Source organism: Lepus europaeus, chromosome 5 (assembly GCF_033115175.1).
Source record: "Lepus europaeus isolate LE1 chromosome 5, mLepTim1.pri, whole genome shotgun sequence".
NCBI classification, from domain to species: Eukaryota; Metazoa; Chordata; class Mammalia; order Lagomorpha; family Leporidae; genus Lepus; species Lepus europaeus.
Window position 1 is genome coordinate 121,095,896 of NC_084831.1, and position 17,017 is coordinate 121,112,912.

At 41.9% G+C, this 17,017-nt stretch overlaps 1 protein-coding gene across 7 annotated transcripts in view; it reads right to left on the bottom strand.

Moving 5' to 3' along the window:
* ASH1L (ASH1 like histone lysine methyltransferase) overlaps positions 1-17,017 on the bottom strand; it is a 236,081-nt gene that overhangs the window by 208,193 nt on the left and 10,871 nt on the right. The gene's annotated exons all lie outside the window — the stretch shown is intronic.

Consider the following 17,017-nt stretch of genomic DNA (forward strand, 5'->3'; position numbering starts at 1 on the left):
ATGGCTTGGAAAAGCAGTAGAAGATGGTCCAAGTCCTTGGGCCCCTGCACCCATGTGGGAGACGCGGAAGAAGCTCTTGGCTTTAGATCGGCGCAGCTCTGGTCACTGCAGCCATTTGGGGAATGAACCAGTGGTGGAAGATCTCTCTCTCTCTCTCTCTCTCTCTCTGTCCCTCCTTCTCTGTGTAACTCTGACTTTCAAATAAATAATCTTAAAAAAAAAAAAAAGGAGCAAACTAGCAGATGCAAGATTTCTTTCTCTGCCTTTCCCTCTCTCTGTACCTCTTTCAAATAAATAAGTCTTTAAAAACAAAAATAAATACAAATGACCAATATATATGAAGAAATGCTCAGTACCACTACGCATCAGGGAAATGCAGATCAAAACCGAAGAGATAGCATCTCACTCCATTAAGGAATATTATGAAAAAGACAAAAAATAACAGGCACTGGAGAGGATGCAGAGAAAAGTGAACCCTTATACACTGCAGGTGAAAATGCAATTATAGAGCCATTGTAGAAAACATAAGTTCCTCAGAAAACTAAACCCGTATGTACCATATGACCTGGCTGTCTCACTTCTGGATATATAGCCAAAGGAAAATAATTCCAACTATCAAGGAAGTAATTGTGTTCCCATGTTCACTGCAGCATTATTCATGATAGGGCAATATACGGAATCAACATGTGCATCCATCCATCCAAAAACACATGAATGGATAAAGTGGTATGCATATAGAATGGAGTATTAATCAGCCATAAAAAATGAAATACTGACATCCTCAGCAAAGTAGATGGAACAGGAGGTCACTGTACTCAATAAAATAAGGCAAAGACAAATATCACATGGAAGTTTAGAAAGCTAAACTTAAAATAGTGATGACCAGAAGCTGGAGTGAAAGGGAAATGGAGGTGGATAAAAGGTACCAAAGTAAAGTAATAGGTTCTAAGTTTCCACAGTATAAAGAATTGGAAGAAAGAACTGGTAGGATCTAAGCATAGAGAAAAAAACAAAAATGCTAACTCACTGATTTAATCAAGTTGTGCTATATGCATGTGTTGAAATATTGCAAATATTAATTTAAAATTTTAAGTAAAAACATGCTTCAGAAAAAAATTAATAAAAAAAGATAAAACTGCCACAGATAGACTGAACAATGTTGGCAGATTGTTAGCTTAAAACAAGTAAATTCCAGGTTGTCTCACATTTGAGCAATTTTCATTTTCTTTTGTGGTCTTTTTAGACAATTACAGACTGTGATCATATTCCATTTCTCAACATTAAAAGGCAGATATAAAGGAACTACATAATATAGCACATTACACATTTAAACTTGTCTTGGGTTTCTAGCTCTTTCAAATTATTATATAGATAGGCTGACGCTGTTAAGTAGCATATTGAGTAAAGCAGCCTCCTGCAGCACCAGTATCCCTTATAGGTGCCAGCCGCTCCACTTCCAATCCAGCTCCACGGTAATGCAACTGGGAAAACAGCAGAGGGTGCCCCAAGTCCTTGGGCCCCTGCACCCATGTGGGTGACCCAGAAGAATCTCCTGGCTCCTGAGCGGCCCAGTTCTGGCCATTACAACCATGTGGGGTGTGAACCAATGGATGGAAGACCTCTGTCTCTGCCTCTCTCTAACTCTGCCTTTCAAATAAATAAATAAATCCTTAAAAAAAAAAAAAAAACAGTAACAACAAAACAGAAAGAAAACATAGTTCTCCTTGCCTAGAACCCTTTTCTACCCAATTCCTGGATGATGTCTACTCTTCCTTTACATCTCATCTTATAGGTCACTTCCTCAGAGATATTTCCTAACTCCATGGACTACAATAGATCTCCTGTTAAATGCTCATCTCCATACTTAAGTCTCTAAACATTCATTATACTATTATTATGTTTAATAACCATATTTTCCATTAGACCAGAGATAGGGAATGTCTAGCCTGCAGGCCATTGAAAGCCTGTGGAATCACCTGGTCTCACCCTGCCAAGACAACTGCAGGCAGGACTCAAAATCTAATAAATCTATAGCAGGCTAATTTTAAGTTGATAATTTTGTATGGCCCACAAATGTTGCAATACATAGCCAAATGGCCCATCATAAAAAATAGGTTCCTCATCCCTGCAATTAGATCACTCTATGAGATTAAAAACTCTGTCTTACTCACTGCTAAATCCTCAGCCAAGTACCTAGAACTTAAATGGCATTCATTCAATAAATATCTATTAACTGGGGCCAGTGCTATGGCACAATGAGCAAAGCCACTGCCTATGACAGCGTTTCATATGGGCACCAGTTCGAGTCCTCACTGTTCACTTCCAATCCAGCTCCCTGCTAATGTGTCTCGGAAAGCAGTAGAAGACAGTCCAAGTCCTTGGGTTCCTGTACCCATGTGGGAGACCTGGAAAAAGCTCCTGGCACCTGGCTTTGGATCAACTCAACTCTGGCCATTGTGGTCATTTGGAGAATGAACCATCGGATGAAGACCTCTCTCTCTGTCTCTACCTCTCTCTGTAACTCTTTCAAATAAATAAAATAAACCTTTAAAAAATCAATTTGCAGAGTATTTTCAGAGAAAAAAAGTTTTGAGTTTGGTATTTTCATAATTATTTAATTTGAATACTTTCTCATTTCTATTAGTTTTTCCCTACTTATGGCACATAGGAATTGAGCCCCTGTATCCACGTGGGAGACCCGGAGAAGGCTTTGGGTTCATGGCTTCAGATCAGCCCAGATCCAGCCATTGCAGCCATTCAGGGAGTGAACCAGGGGATGGAAGATTCTCTCTCCCTCTAACTGCCTTTCAGATAAAATAAATAAGTTTTTTAAAAAATCTGTTAACTGAACAAATGTAAATATAAAACTAGAAAAGGCAAATGAAATAAAAATGAGACTTTTTAAAAATATTATATAAAATTTCTCGTATCATTTTTACTTTTTAAAAAAATCATTGCGTATACCACCATATAATTTGCTCTCCAAAGGTGAAAGGATGAGCAGTGTCTAACTACTTTTAAGATATTTAACACTGGGACAGCCACTCAGCCCCTAACGGTTAAGACACCCATATCCCCATCAGAGTGCCTGGGTTGAAGTCCTAGCTCTGGCCACTGATTCCACCTTCCTGGGATTACTGCCACTCATGTTGAAGACCTGTTTTGGGTTCCCAGCACCTGCTCTTGCCTGGGCCAACCAGGCTGCTGTGTACAGTTGAGGAGTGAAATCAGTAGATGGGAGTTCTCTCTCAAATAAATTTTCTAAAAAACTTAGAAGTATTTTACAGTAAGCCACTAAATCACTGATATGTTACTGACAAAAAAAAAAAAAAAAAACACAAAAACCTGGAATACCCACATAAAAGTATCAATAAAATTAAACTATTTATAGATATCTAAATATCTATACAACACAAATTACACTTTAAAGTTTGACAACCTAGGACTGGTTGCCCAGGTGCATAAGCAGGGGCTGCATCAGAAGTAGAGCAGTCAGGAACTAGATACAGTCAGTACTCCTATGTGGGACACAGGCATCACAGGCAGTGTCTTAATTCACCGCGCTACCACACCAGCCCCTAATTCAGAAATGTTAAACTCATGTCCAAGAAACTAGCTATTAAACAAGCTACTTCCAGAAACTTGAAACAGTAAAGTGAAATGGCAAATACAAATTTAACAATCAGGAAGTCACAGGGGACAGGCACTAGAACACAGTCACAGGACAAATTTTGATGAAAGAATTATGCCTACTTGAATTTCTGTCGGATAATCTAATCAAACTTGTGTTTAGCTCTTCTTGCAAAGTTAACAAGGACCAAACATACGACTTCAATTCTTTTTTAAGTGGAAATGGGGATGTTGTTGCAAAAAAAAAAAAAAAAAAAAAAAAAGTGTAGGGACAATGATCTCAATCCCCAGGAAATTCTAATATAAGAACAAAAGGGAAGTTGAGGTTATATCAGAAAGATTTTCTCATTAGTTATGTTTTTAACAATGGTTAGGGGTTGTCAAGTCAGGACTACTTCATATGGTTGTACACTAAGCAAAAGAGCCAATTCTAAGAATGCATTGTTAACATGGTAAATAACTCATATTTTTTATAAAAATTTTCCATGGAGAAATCGGAACCTTCATCCACTGCAACCAAGAATGTAAAATTAAAGCCATTTTGGAAAACTGTCTGGCAGGTTCTCAAAAAATTAAACAGAGTTTCCATATGACCCAGCATTTTCACTCTAATGTATAAACCCAAACAAAATAAACTCATGCCCACACATGCTATGTGCATGAATTCTTAGCAACATTGATACAATAAAATGGTTATTCAACAATAAAAAGGAACAAAGTACTATTACAAAGTGCAACAGACAATCCTTGAAAATATGATACATCTAAACAGTTTCAAAAAACATATCGTGTATAATCCTATTTATAAAATGTCCAAAAACAGGGGCAGGCATTGTGGTGTAGCAGGTAAAAGCTGCTGCCTGAGACACAGGCATCCCATATGGGCGCTGGTTCATGTTCCGGCTGCTCCACTTCTGATCCAGCTCTCTGCTGACGGCCTGGCCAACCTCCAGATGTTGCAGCCACCTAAGCAGTGAACCAGTGAATGGAAGATGCCTCTCTCTGCAACTGACTTTAAATAAATAAATAAATCTTTAAATAAATACATATGTCTAAAAACAGTAATCTATAGGGAAAGAAAATACATTAGTGATTATCAGGTGCTAGGGCAGAGGAAAAATACATGCAATGACTATTAATGGGTACTGTGATGAGGTGGATGGTTCTATAAATATGTGAATGTACATAAGCATCACTAAATTGTACAGTTTTAATCAATGAATTGTATAGTATACAGATTATATCTCAAGCCACTTTAAGAAGTTCTGGCAGGTCAAAATAAAATAGCTGGTAGAAGGAATTCCTTTATTACTTTGTATAAAAACAAATATGAAGGGGCAGGCGCTGTGGCTCACTTGGTTAATCCTCCGCCTGCGGCGCCAGTATCCCATATGAGCGCTGGGTTCTAGTCCCAGTTGCTCCTCTTCCAGTCCAGCTCTCTGCTGTGGCCCGGGAAGGCAGTGGAGGATGGCCCAAGTGCTTGGGCCCTGCACCTGCATGGGAGACCAAGAGGAATCACCTGGCTCCTGGCTTCAGATCGGCGCAGCGCCGGCCATAGCGGCCATTTGGGGGGTGAACCAACGGAAGAAAGACCTTTCTTTCTGTCTCTTTCTCTCATTGTCTAACTCTGCCTGTCCAAAAAGAAAAAAAACAAAACAAAACCTAATATGGACTAGCTGCAGCACAGTGAAAACCCTTTCCGGGGCTGGCCCTGTGGTGCAGTGGGTTAAAGCCCCGGCCTGAAGCACTGGCATCCCATATGGGCACTGGTTCTAGTCCTGGCTGCTCCTCTTCTGATCCAGCTCTCAGCTATGGCCTGGGAAAACAGTGGAGAAATGCCCAAGTCCTTGGGTCCCTGTACCCACGTGGGAGGCTCCTGACTTCAGATCGGCTCAGCTCCGTCCATTGAGGCCACTTGGGGAGTGAATTAGTGGATAGAAGACCTCTCTCGGTCTCTGCCTCTCTCTGTAACTGTCTTTCAAATAAATAATAAAAAATAGATAAAAATGATTAAAAAAAGAAAATCCTTTTCAACTAACAGATTTCATTACGGTAAGGAGCTGATTTATTTGACGTAGGTTGCTGCATGTTGACATAACTGGTATCCATTGGGAGAAAATAAAGTTACATCCACCCTATCTCATAAATAAAAATAGTTTACTCATGGATTTAAAAAGTTTGAGGGGGCTCAAAAGCTCAATTTGCCTTACCTTTTTTTTAAAATAGCATTCTTTTTTTTTTTTTTTTGACAGAGTTAGACAGTGAGAGAGACAGGGAAAGGTCTTCCTTCTGTTGGTCACCCCCTAAATGGCCCCCACTGCACCGATCGGAAGCCAGGAGCCAGATGCTTCTTCCTGGTCTCCCATGCGGGTGCAAGGGCCCAAGCACTTGGGCCATCCTCCACTGCCTTCCCAGGCCACAGCAGAGAGCTGGACTGGAAGAGGAGCAACCGTGACTAGAACCGGCGCCCATATGGGATGCCAGCGCTGCAGGCGGATGATTAACCAAGTGAGCCACAGCGCTGGCCTCTGATAGCATTCTTAACAACATAATTTGAAGATTTATTTATTTATTTGAAAGGCAGGGTTACAAAGAGACATATGCAGAAAAAGAGAGATCTTCATCTGCTAGTGCACTCCCCAAATGGCTGTAAGAGCTGGAGCTGAGCCAATCCAAAGCCACGAAACAGGAGCTTCTTTCAGGTCTCCCATGTGGGTGCAGGGGCTCAAGCACTTGGGCCATCTTCCACTGCTTTCCCAGGTGTATTAGCAGAGGGCTGAATCAGAAGTAGAGCAGCTGGGACTCAAGCAACACCCATATGAGATGTCAGCCTGGCAGGCAGCGGCTTTAACTGTTAGGTCACAGTGCCAGCCTCAGTTTGCCTTAACTTTTAATGCATTTTTCCATGACCTTTTTGAAGACCTATCATATAAACAAAAACAAAGCTATCTGAAAAACAGTTGTGAATATTTCTATACATACAGTACAGAAATCCTCAGCAAATGAGCACACTAAAAGCTATCAAAGAAAACACTGATGGGCCAGTGCTGCTAAGCTTCCACCTGTAGCACCAGAATCTTATAAGGGCACCTGTTTGAGTCCTGGCTGTTCCACTTCTGATCCAGCTCCCTGCTGATGGCCTAGGAAAGCAGCAGAGGATGGCCTGAGTGCATGGGCCCCTGCACTCACATGGGAGACCCACAGGAAGCTCCTGGCTCCTGGCTCAAGATCAGCACAGTTCTGGCCATTTCAGCCATTTGGGGAGTGGGCCAGTGGATGGAAAACCTCTCTCTCTGTCTCTGTCCCTCTGTCTGTAGCTCTGTCTCTCAAATAAATAATTTTAAAAATGGCAATCATGATCTTGTAGTTATAAAGCATGGAAAAAATGTATTTGTACACACACAGAAAAAAAGATGTGTAAAGCTATACTTTCTGGGAAAAGCTACAAAGTGTCCATCATATTATTTTTTTAGTGAGTTTATTCACTTTATTTGAAAGGCAACAGAGAGAGAGGGAGAGATCTCCTATTTGCTGGATCTTTCCCAAATAGTCAACAGCCAGGGCTGGGCAGGCCAAAGCCAGGAGCCAGGAACTCCATCCAGGTCTCCCACGTGTGTAGCAGGGACCTAAATACTTGAGCCATCACCTGCTGCTTCCTGTGGGGTGAAATATGAGAAGTTGGATCAGCAGCAGAGATGGGACTTGATCACACCCCAGTATGTGATGCATGATGCAGGCACTCCAAGTGGCAGCTTAACCCTCTGCACCCTTTCATCATATTCTTAATGGGGTCTATGACTACCCTCTTCTCCTCTATCTACCACCACCACCACCACCACCACCACCACCACCACCACAGATTTAAAATCTACTACCCTCTTTTGTTTTTAAAGATTTATTTATTTGGAAGGAAGAGCCACAGAGAGAGAGCTGATTCACTTTTCAAATGGCCACAACAGCAGGGGCTGAGGTAGGCAGAAGCCAGCAGCTTCTTCCTGGTCTCCTAGGTTGGTGGCAGGAGCCCAAGCACTTTGGTCATCTTCTGCTGCCTCCCTGGGAGCACTAATAGGGAGCTAGATTGGAAGTATAGCAGCTAGGACATGAACTGGCAACCATATGGGATGCCAGCATTACAGGCCCACTACACCACAACACTGGCCCCCAAATCCCGTTTATAAGGCCAGGTTTGAAGGTAAGGTAACAAAATGGAAACCCATAGAACAAGGAAGCAGCCATTTTTAACCATCTAGTTCTGCATCTCAGTGAATGGTTTCCAGATTTTTCTGGAGTAGATTCATCTAAAAATATTTTTAGAGGTTTATCTAAACTCCAAATCATATTACTATTTTCACCATTTCACTATACTTCCTCTAAAGTATACAGAAGTTTTTGGTAGTGTTATTTAAGGACACCTGGATAAGGGGTACAAAGGTTATTCACCCATTTACCTGGAAAGGAATTTGCTCATGTACACAATTGATCCAACTATGACTTGGGAAAAAGAAATCATACATGATATGGTTCCTAATTCCCTGATGATTTTATAAAATAGCAACAAGAGGTCAGATAAACACTGGAGAATATGTTGTTAATAGAAATGTTTCCTTTCAATGTTCTGGAATTAATTTCTCTTCCTGGACTCACAGTGTTCAAAACCACTGGCCTTTTAGGCATAATGCCAATTCAACAGATGGGTCCTACATTTTCATAATGGAGTTGAATTGGCAAGCATGAGGACATGTACCCAAAAGACAGAATATCCTCTACTAAGATGATCTCTGATAGGTTTTTAAATCATCAACAAACAATCTATATGCTGTGACTGCCCTTACTGCCTGTTATTTGGTCCTTTTAATTTTTGAAACCTTAAATATATTTAAATAGATCTTTACCCACACTTCTTGAAAAAATGATGAGAACTACGTAGCAAGCCAACCCAAGCTATACAAAGATTCTAGTATTTACAAACACTGGATCTTATCTGTGTATTCTAGATATTAGATGTGTTGATTCCTTAGGACCACAGATGAAAATTGAATTCTTTAAAGTGAGATTTGACCGGGTAAAATGATGGACTAAATCATAAATCCTTGGGGCCAGCATTGTGGCATAATGGATTAGAGCCCCAGCCTGCAGCGCCAGCATCCCATATGGGCACCAGTTTGAGTTCAGCTGCTCTAATTCTGATCCAACTCCCTGCTAAGGAACCTGGCAAAGCAGTGGAAGATGCTCCAAGTCCTTGGGCCCCTGCAGCCACTGGAAGACCCAGAAGAAACTGCTGGCTTCTAATTGGCTCAATTCTAGCCATTGCAGCCATTTAGGGAGTGAACCAGCAGATGGAAGACCTCTTTCTCACTGACTCAACCTCTCTCTATAACTCTTTAAAATAAATAAAATAAAAATCGTTTTTTTTAATTTTTTTTTTTTTATTTTTGACAGGCAGAGTGGACAGTGAGAGAGAGAGATAGAGAGAAAGGTCTTCCTTTTTGCCGTTGGTTCACCCTCCAATGGCCGCCACGGTTGGTGCGCTGCGGCCGGCGCACCGCGCTGATCCGATGGCAGGAGCCAGGTGCTTCTCCTGGTCTCCCATGCAGGGCCGAAGCACTTGGGCCATCCTCCACTGCCTTCCTAGGCCACAGCAGAGAACTGGCCTGGAAGAGGGGCAACCAGGACAGGATCGGTGCCCCGACCGGGATTAGAACCCAATGTGCCGTCGCCGCAAGGTGGAGGATTAGCCTATTGAGCCGCGGCGCCAGCCTAAAATAAAAATCTTTAAAAAACAAATCTCCCCAATACTTTTTTTTTTTTTTTGGCTGTAACAAGTTCATCATTTAATAAGTCTTAATTCATTTTCACCACATGGTATTGTACACGGTCATCTGCTGAAACAGATTTCTTTTTAACAGATCTTGGTTTAAAAAAGTCATAGATACTGTGAGTTCTGTATAAACTGGTGGACAGTAAGTTAGCTCCTCTGTTTTGACTGGTAAGCCTCAATTTCACCGCAGAATAAAGAATGTGGGCCAAAGAAAGCATAATCGGTCACTCGTATAGGACAGTATTGTTCCTATAATTTGAAGCTTTCTGAATGGACGGGTTCAGGCCTGATGGAACTGTAAAAAGATTACTTAATGAATAGACTATATGGAAATTGTACAAAATGTTATTAACTTTCATCATTAATAGCTTAAACAGCGCTATATTACTAATTGCTATTCAAAATAATAAAAAAAGAAACACCTGTTTGAGTCCCCACAGAGGTGGCGTGTGCACACACCCATGCCACCCTGTCATTAGGGATGTGTCAATACGTATTTCAACAGAAACTTTGGCTTTAGGAAAAGAGTCACAAACAGTTAAAAGAATGGCTTTAATCGTCATTTTAAGTATACGGTGGGGAGAAGTGTGCTTTAATTAAATATACATCATACCAGTGGTGCTGGCAAGGGTGAAAGTTACTCCTAATGTTGACAGCTAAAAACAAGTTTGTACAGGACAAGACAATGAGATAAAAGCAATCCCTTTGAAACAAAATTAAAAAAAAGTTCACAGTGGTTTGTATCAACAGAATGCATTTTATGACAATAACATGTACAGATCCAGAGCACCCTGGAGCTCTTTATATCCTAAGGAAAATGAGCATTTACATTATTCATGGGGTGGACTGAGTTAAAAAAACAAGATCAACTGTACACTCACCCTCAGACAGAACAGACTGTCTGGGGAAATCTCCCCAATACTTACCACTCACTTATAACCATAATACTTTTTTTTTTTTTTTTTTTGACAGGCAGAGTGGATAGTGAGAGAGAGAGACAGAGAGACAGAAAGGTCTTCCTTTTTGCCGTTGGTTCACCCTCCAATGGCTGCTGTGACCGGCGCATCTCGCTGATCCAAAGCCAGGAGCCAGGTGCTTCTCCTGGTCTCCCATGTGGGGGCAGGGCCCAAGGACTTGGGCCATCCTCCACTGCCTTCCCGGGCCATAGCAGAGAGCTGGCCTGGAAGAGGGGCAACCGGGATAGAATCCGGCGCCCCAACCGGGACTAGAACCCGGTGTGCCGGCGATGCAAGGCGGAGGATTAGCCTGTTAAGCCATGGCGCCGGCCATAACCATAATACTTAAAATAAATAAACAAATCAGAAATCCCAAGGCAGTTTGATCTCACTATTAGTGTATGAATTTTCAGAGTCAGAAATGGTCATCATGTCAATGAGTAAAGAGCTTTATTTTTTATATCATTACATTATTAATTTGTATTTATTTGTTTTATAGTATATCTTACAAATAGATATCCAAGAAAGTGATAAATATTCTAGCCACCATTTCAGAATAATCAATAGAAGGCATTTTAACTCTTAATCTCATAGAAAACAAGCATTCTCACCTCTGAGATACATAAAAATCAGTCACTGGGCAGGTATTTTGGTATAGTTATGATTAAGATGCCATTTGGGATGTCTACATCTCACTTGAGAGTAACTAGGTTTCAGTTCCAGCTCTCCTCCTGATTTCAGCATGATGCTAATGAACACACTGTGAAGCAGCAAGACTTGCTCCATATAGTTAGACCTCTGCCACCAACACAGGTGACCGGATCAGGTTCCCAGCTCCAGCTTCAGCCTGGCCCAAGCCTGGTTTGTTGCCAGGATTTGGAGGGGTGGCAGGGTAAACTAGCAGATGGGAGGTCTCTGTCTCTATGTCTTCAAAATAAATTAAGTAAATAAAATTTTTTAAAGAACAGTCATTTGTTCACTAACCATTTTACCTTTTTTTCTATATCTTAACTTGTTAGTACCTGGTAGGTTTTATACATAAGGTATAAAGGTACTGCTTCTATGATTATCAGATTCTTTTTTTTTTTTTTTTTAAGATTTATTTATTTGAAAGGTGGAGTTGCAGAGAAAGAAAGAGGTCTTCCATCCGCTGGTTCACTCTGCAACTGGCCACAACGGCTGGAGCTGGGCAGATCCAAAGCCAAGAGCTAGGAGCTTCTTGCGGGTCTCCCACGTGGGTGCAGGGGCCCAAGGACTTGGGCCATCCTCTACTGCTTTCCCAGGCCAAGCAGAAAGCTGGACTGAAGTAGAGCAGCCAGGATTCGAACCAGCACCCATATGAGATGCTGGCACTGCAGGCGGCAGCTTTACCTGCTATGCCACAGCGCCAGCCTCAAGATTCTCTTTTAATTGTGGCGTTCTTGATACATTTCTCAAAGTGTCAAGAACACCACTTAACTCAGACCAAGAACTTCATCTATTTTCTGTCTACATTCACTCTCTTATAATCTCACCAACTCCCACAGTTCCACATGGCATCACTACAGTGATCGACTCCTAAATTTCTATTTGTCTTGGCTTCCAGACTTACACATCAAGGGCCGGTGCTGTGGTGTAGTGGGTTAAGCTGCCACCTGCAGCGTTGGCATCCCATATGGGTGCCGATTCGAGTCCTAGCTTCTCCATTTCCAATCCAGCTCTCTGCTATGGCCAGGGAAAGCAGTGGAGGATGGCCCAAGTCCTTGGGCCCCTGCACCCACGTGGGAGACCTGGAAGAAGCTCCTGGCTTCTGGCTTCAGATCAGCTAAGCTCTGGCTGTTGCAGTCATCTGGGGAGTGAACCAGCAGATAGAAGACCTCTGTCTCTCTCTCTCTCTCTCTCTCTCTGCTTCTACCTCTTTCTGTATCTCTTTTAAATAAATAAAATAAATAAATAAATAAAAAGACTGAGACATTCAACTTACTACTCAGTCTCTCAATCTTAAACACTTAATAGAGGGGCAAGTGTGCAGCAAAACAGTTCACGACGCCTCCTGGAACATCTGCATCTCATATCAGAGTGCCTGGTTCTAGCCCCTGCTACTCTGCTTCTGATCCAGCTCCCTGCTCTTGTGCACCCTAAGAAGCAGGAAATGATGGTTCAAGTATGTGGTCCCTGGTACCCATATGGAAGACCTGGATGGAGTATCTAGCTCCTGGCTTCAGCCGAAACCCACCCTGGTGCTGTTGCAGCCATTTGGGAGTGAACTAGCAGATAGAACATCCCACTCGTTCAAATAAAATGAAAATAAATAAAACTTTTTAAAAAGGACACTTAATAGAAGTGTCAGTTAATATATCCAAACAAAATTCACAAATTTCTGCACTCCCCACAACTTGCTTCTACTTCTCCCACAGCACTTCTTACTTCAGTAAGAGGCACACAACTGCTCATGTCATTACTGCAGTTATCCTTGACTACTACTCTTTCACTCAGATCCTACATCTAACCCCTTAGCAACTTTCAGTTTGACTTCCTTCAAAATATATCCCAAATCTACCTCCCTATTAAAATCCTAGGTACAACCTCACAATCATCTCTTGACTCAACTATTACTATAGCCTCCTAAAGGGTCACGCTGGTTGTATTACTCGTCTTTAAAAGCATATGCATTAATGGGGCCAACATCATGGGATAGTGGGTTAAGCCACCACTTGCCGTGCTGGCATCTCATGAGTGTCTGTCAAGGCGTGACTGTTCTGCTTATAATCCATCTCCCTGCTAATGCTCCTGGGAAAGCAGCAGCAGATGGCCCAAGTACTGGGGCCCCTGCCACCCATGTGAAAGATTCAAATGGAGTTCTAGGCTCCCTGCTTTGGCTTGGCCCAGCCCTGGCTACTGTAGCCATTTGGGGAGTACATCAGTGGGTAGAAGCTCTGATTCTTCTCTGACTTTCAAATAAATAAAATACATAAATAGAAGTATATGTATTAGATCAAGTAACTTTTTTTAACTTTTTTTTTTTTTTTTTTTTGACAGGCAGAGTGGATAGTGAGAGAGAGACAGAGAGAAAGGTCTTCCTTTTGCCGTTGGTTCACCCTCTAATGGCCGCCGCGGTAGGCGCGCTGATCCAATGGCAGGAGCCAGGTGCTTCTCCTGGTCTCCCATGGGGTGCAGGGCCCAAGGACTTGGGCCATCTTCCACTGCACTCCCTGGCCACAGCAGAGAGCTGGCCTGGAAGAGGGGCAACCGGGACAGGATCGGTGCCCCGACTGGGACTAGAACCCAATGTGCCGGCGCCGCAAGGCGGAGGATTAGCCTAGTGAGCCGCGGCGCCGGCCAAGTAACTTTTTTTTAAAAGATTTATTCATTTATTTGAAAGACAGAGCTACAGAGAGGCAGAGGCAGAGAGAGAGATCTTCCATCCACTGGTTCACTCCCCAAATGGCCGGCTTGCCTTATCTTGTTTACATTTACTTCACAACACTTAGGACCAAAACAATATAATTATTTACTATTTTTCTTACTAGAAAGTAAGCATCAAAGGACAATGATCTTTTACATAAGGTATAAAGCCACTATATTCCCCACACTTAAAACAGTACTTAGCATAAAGCACACAATTGATAAGTGTTAAGTGAAGGAATATTGCTTGTTAAAAGGCACAAATGGCAGAACATTGGTTTTTGACTCTGTAGGAGAATTTAACCTGTTGCTATTTCAAAAGACTAACTATTCAATGGATTGTCTGGATAAAATACAGGCACACAGTTTAAGGAGTGTTCAAAAAAGGATATGTGCCTCATAATCGATTTGCTCTGCTTAAAAACAATCATCTCCCAAGACATTCCTTCAGGAATCTCCAATCTACCTTATGAACAGAAGGCTTGTTCAAATCACATGTAATATAAAAGATAGCAGTAGGTTCCAACAGTACCAAAAGACCTCATACTAGAAAGAAAAAAGGGAAATGCCCAAAATACAAAGTTCTAAGCTAATACAGCAAGGACTTTATTTTGTTCAGCACTGAATCCTGCTTCCTAGGCGCGTAACAAGCACACACAATAAACACATCTTAGCCTTTTTTTCTGAATCAAATTATTTGATTTAGTAAAAGAGATGGGTTTAGCTTAAGAAAAATACACTGGACTTTTAAAAAACAAAGGGAACACTAATCAGTTTTAACAAGAGAATTGTCATTACCAACCCAATTTAGATCAAAGACAACCCAAGCAAAATTCATGCAGTAAGATATATTCCTGTTCACCCTGGCAACAAATCCTTGGTGTGGGAAGAAGGTAAAAAGATAAAAAGCCAAACACAAAAGCCTAAGCTGGAGTTAAGTAGAAACAGGCAAAATTGGAATTCATACATGAGGAAAATAAGAAAAATAGCATGCTCAAAATATTGGAATTTAAAGAAAAAAATCATACATGTAAGAAAATTGGGACTTAGGGGAAACATATACTCATGCAAGAAAATAGTTTCTATACACTTTCAAAAATGTACATTACGGTCGGCGCCATGGCTTAACAGGCTAATCCTCCGACTTGCGGTGCTGGCACACCAGGTTCTAGTCCCGGTTGGGGCGCCGGATTCTATCCCGGTTGCCCCTCTTCCAGGCCAGCTCTCTGCTGTGGCCCGGGAGGGCAGTGGAGGATGGCCCCAGTCCTTGGGCCCTGCACCCGCATGGGAGACCAAGGGAAGCACCTGGCTCCTGGCTTCAGATCAGCATGATGCCCCGGCTGCAGCGGCCATTGGAGGGTGAACCAATGGCAAAAAGGAAGACCTTTCTGTCTCTCTGTCTCTCTCTCTCACTATCCACTCTGCCTGTCAAAAAAAAAAAAAACAAAAACAAAAACAAAAAGTACATTACTTATTTTACTACCTATAAAAATACATATGGGAGAGATAATTTACTTTGCTAAAAATTCATTTTGTGAAATAAAAATAAATAAAATAGCAAACACGCATTATGTACTAGCTGCAAGACATACATTATGCTAAGCACTTAACATACATTATCTCATATAATCACAAACATTTCTATGCTATAAATATCATCACCATCAATACTCAAGGAAACCAAAAACATTAAGTATGCTCAAGTAATCAGTAATAACTTAGACAACTGGAAACTGAGCCTAGTTAATCAAATTTCAGAGTGCATGATCACTATTTGGGATTTTTAACAATTGAGTGGAAATACAGCAATGTGGAGGCTGAGAGCTAACTCTAATCCACTGGTTTACTCCTTAACTCCTACAACAGCCAGGGCTAGTCCAGGATAATGCCAGAAGCCAGGAAATGGATCCAAGTCTCCCACATAGGTGGCAAGAACCCAGTTATTTGAGCCATCACTGCTGATTCCTTAGGTATGCAATAACAGGGTGTTAGGAACTGGGGCCAGGAATCAAACCCGGGTACTCCAATGTGGCATCTTAACCACTGTGTTAATTGCTCAGCTAAATACCTGCCTCTCAGTTTTTTCCCTTAAAATTAAAAACATTAACACATACTCACACATTTAACTTAAATCTTTAATTCATGACTTAAAAAAATGATTGTTTTTTTTCTTTGAATTTCTACATCTAAACGATGAAACCTCTTGAGATTTTATCTTCCAATCTTTTTTGATGATCCGCAGACTATACATAATTTCACCCAGTAATCATTACATGTTTGATCCGCACACATTTTCTTAACTGTCACAGTTATCAGTTTCTTCTTTCAAAGACGATATTGTAAATTCCTTCCATTCAGCTCTTGTTTGGCTTATGTCAGCAGATATGAATTTGGAGCTTTCATTTTCAGCAGTGCTGAATTTAAGAAATCTTATCTTAGGCCGGCACTGTGGCTCAACAGGCTAATCCTCCGCCTAGCGGCACCGGCACACCAGGTTCTAGTCCCCGTCGGGGCGCCGGATTCTGTCCCAGTTGCCCCTCTTCCAGGCCAGCTGTCTGCTATGGCCCGGGAGGGCAGTGGAGGATGGCCCAAGTGCTTGGGCCCTGCACCCCATGGGAGACCAGGAGAAGCACTTGGCTCCTGCCTTCGGATCAGCGCAGTGCGCAGGCCGCGGCGGCCATTGGAGGGTGAACCAACGGCAAAGAAAGACCTTTCTCTCTGTCTCTATCTCTCACTGTCCACTCTGCCTGTCAAAAAAAAAAAAGAAAAAAAGAAATCTTATCTTAAGGAATGACTTCTCCACATTTCAAAAATGGCCTTTAGGGGCCAGCACTGTGGCGCAGAGGGTTAAAGCCATGGCTTGAAGCACCAGCATCCCATATGGGCACTGGTTCTAGTCCCAGCTGCTCCTCTTCAATCCAGCTCTCTGCTATGGCCTGGGAAAGCAGTAGAAGATGGCCCAAGTCCTTGGGCCCCTGCACCCGCATGGGAGACCCGGAAGAAGCTTCTGATTCCTGACTTCGGATCAGCTCAGCTCCGGTTGTTGCAGCCATTTGGGGAATGAACCAGCAGATGGAAGACCTCTCTGTCTCTATCTTTCTTTGTAACTCCTTCAAATAAATAAAATAAATCTTTGAAAAAAATGGCATTTATACCAAGAAACCATGATATAGCTACTTTAAAATTTAACACACTATCCTTCTGTGGTTTTAGGGTAAATAAAACTGAA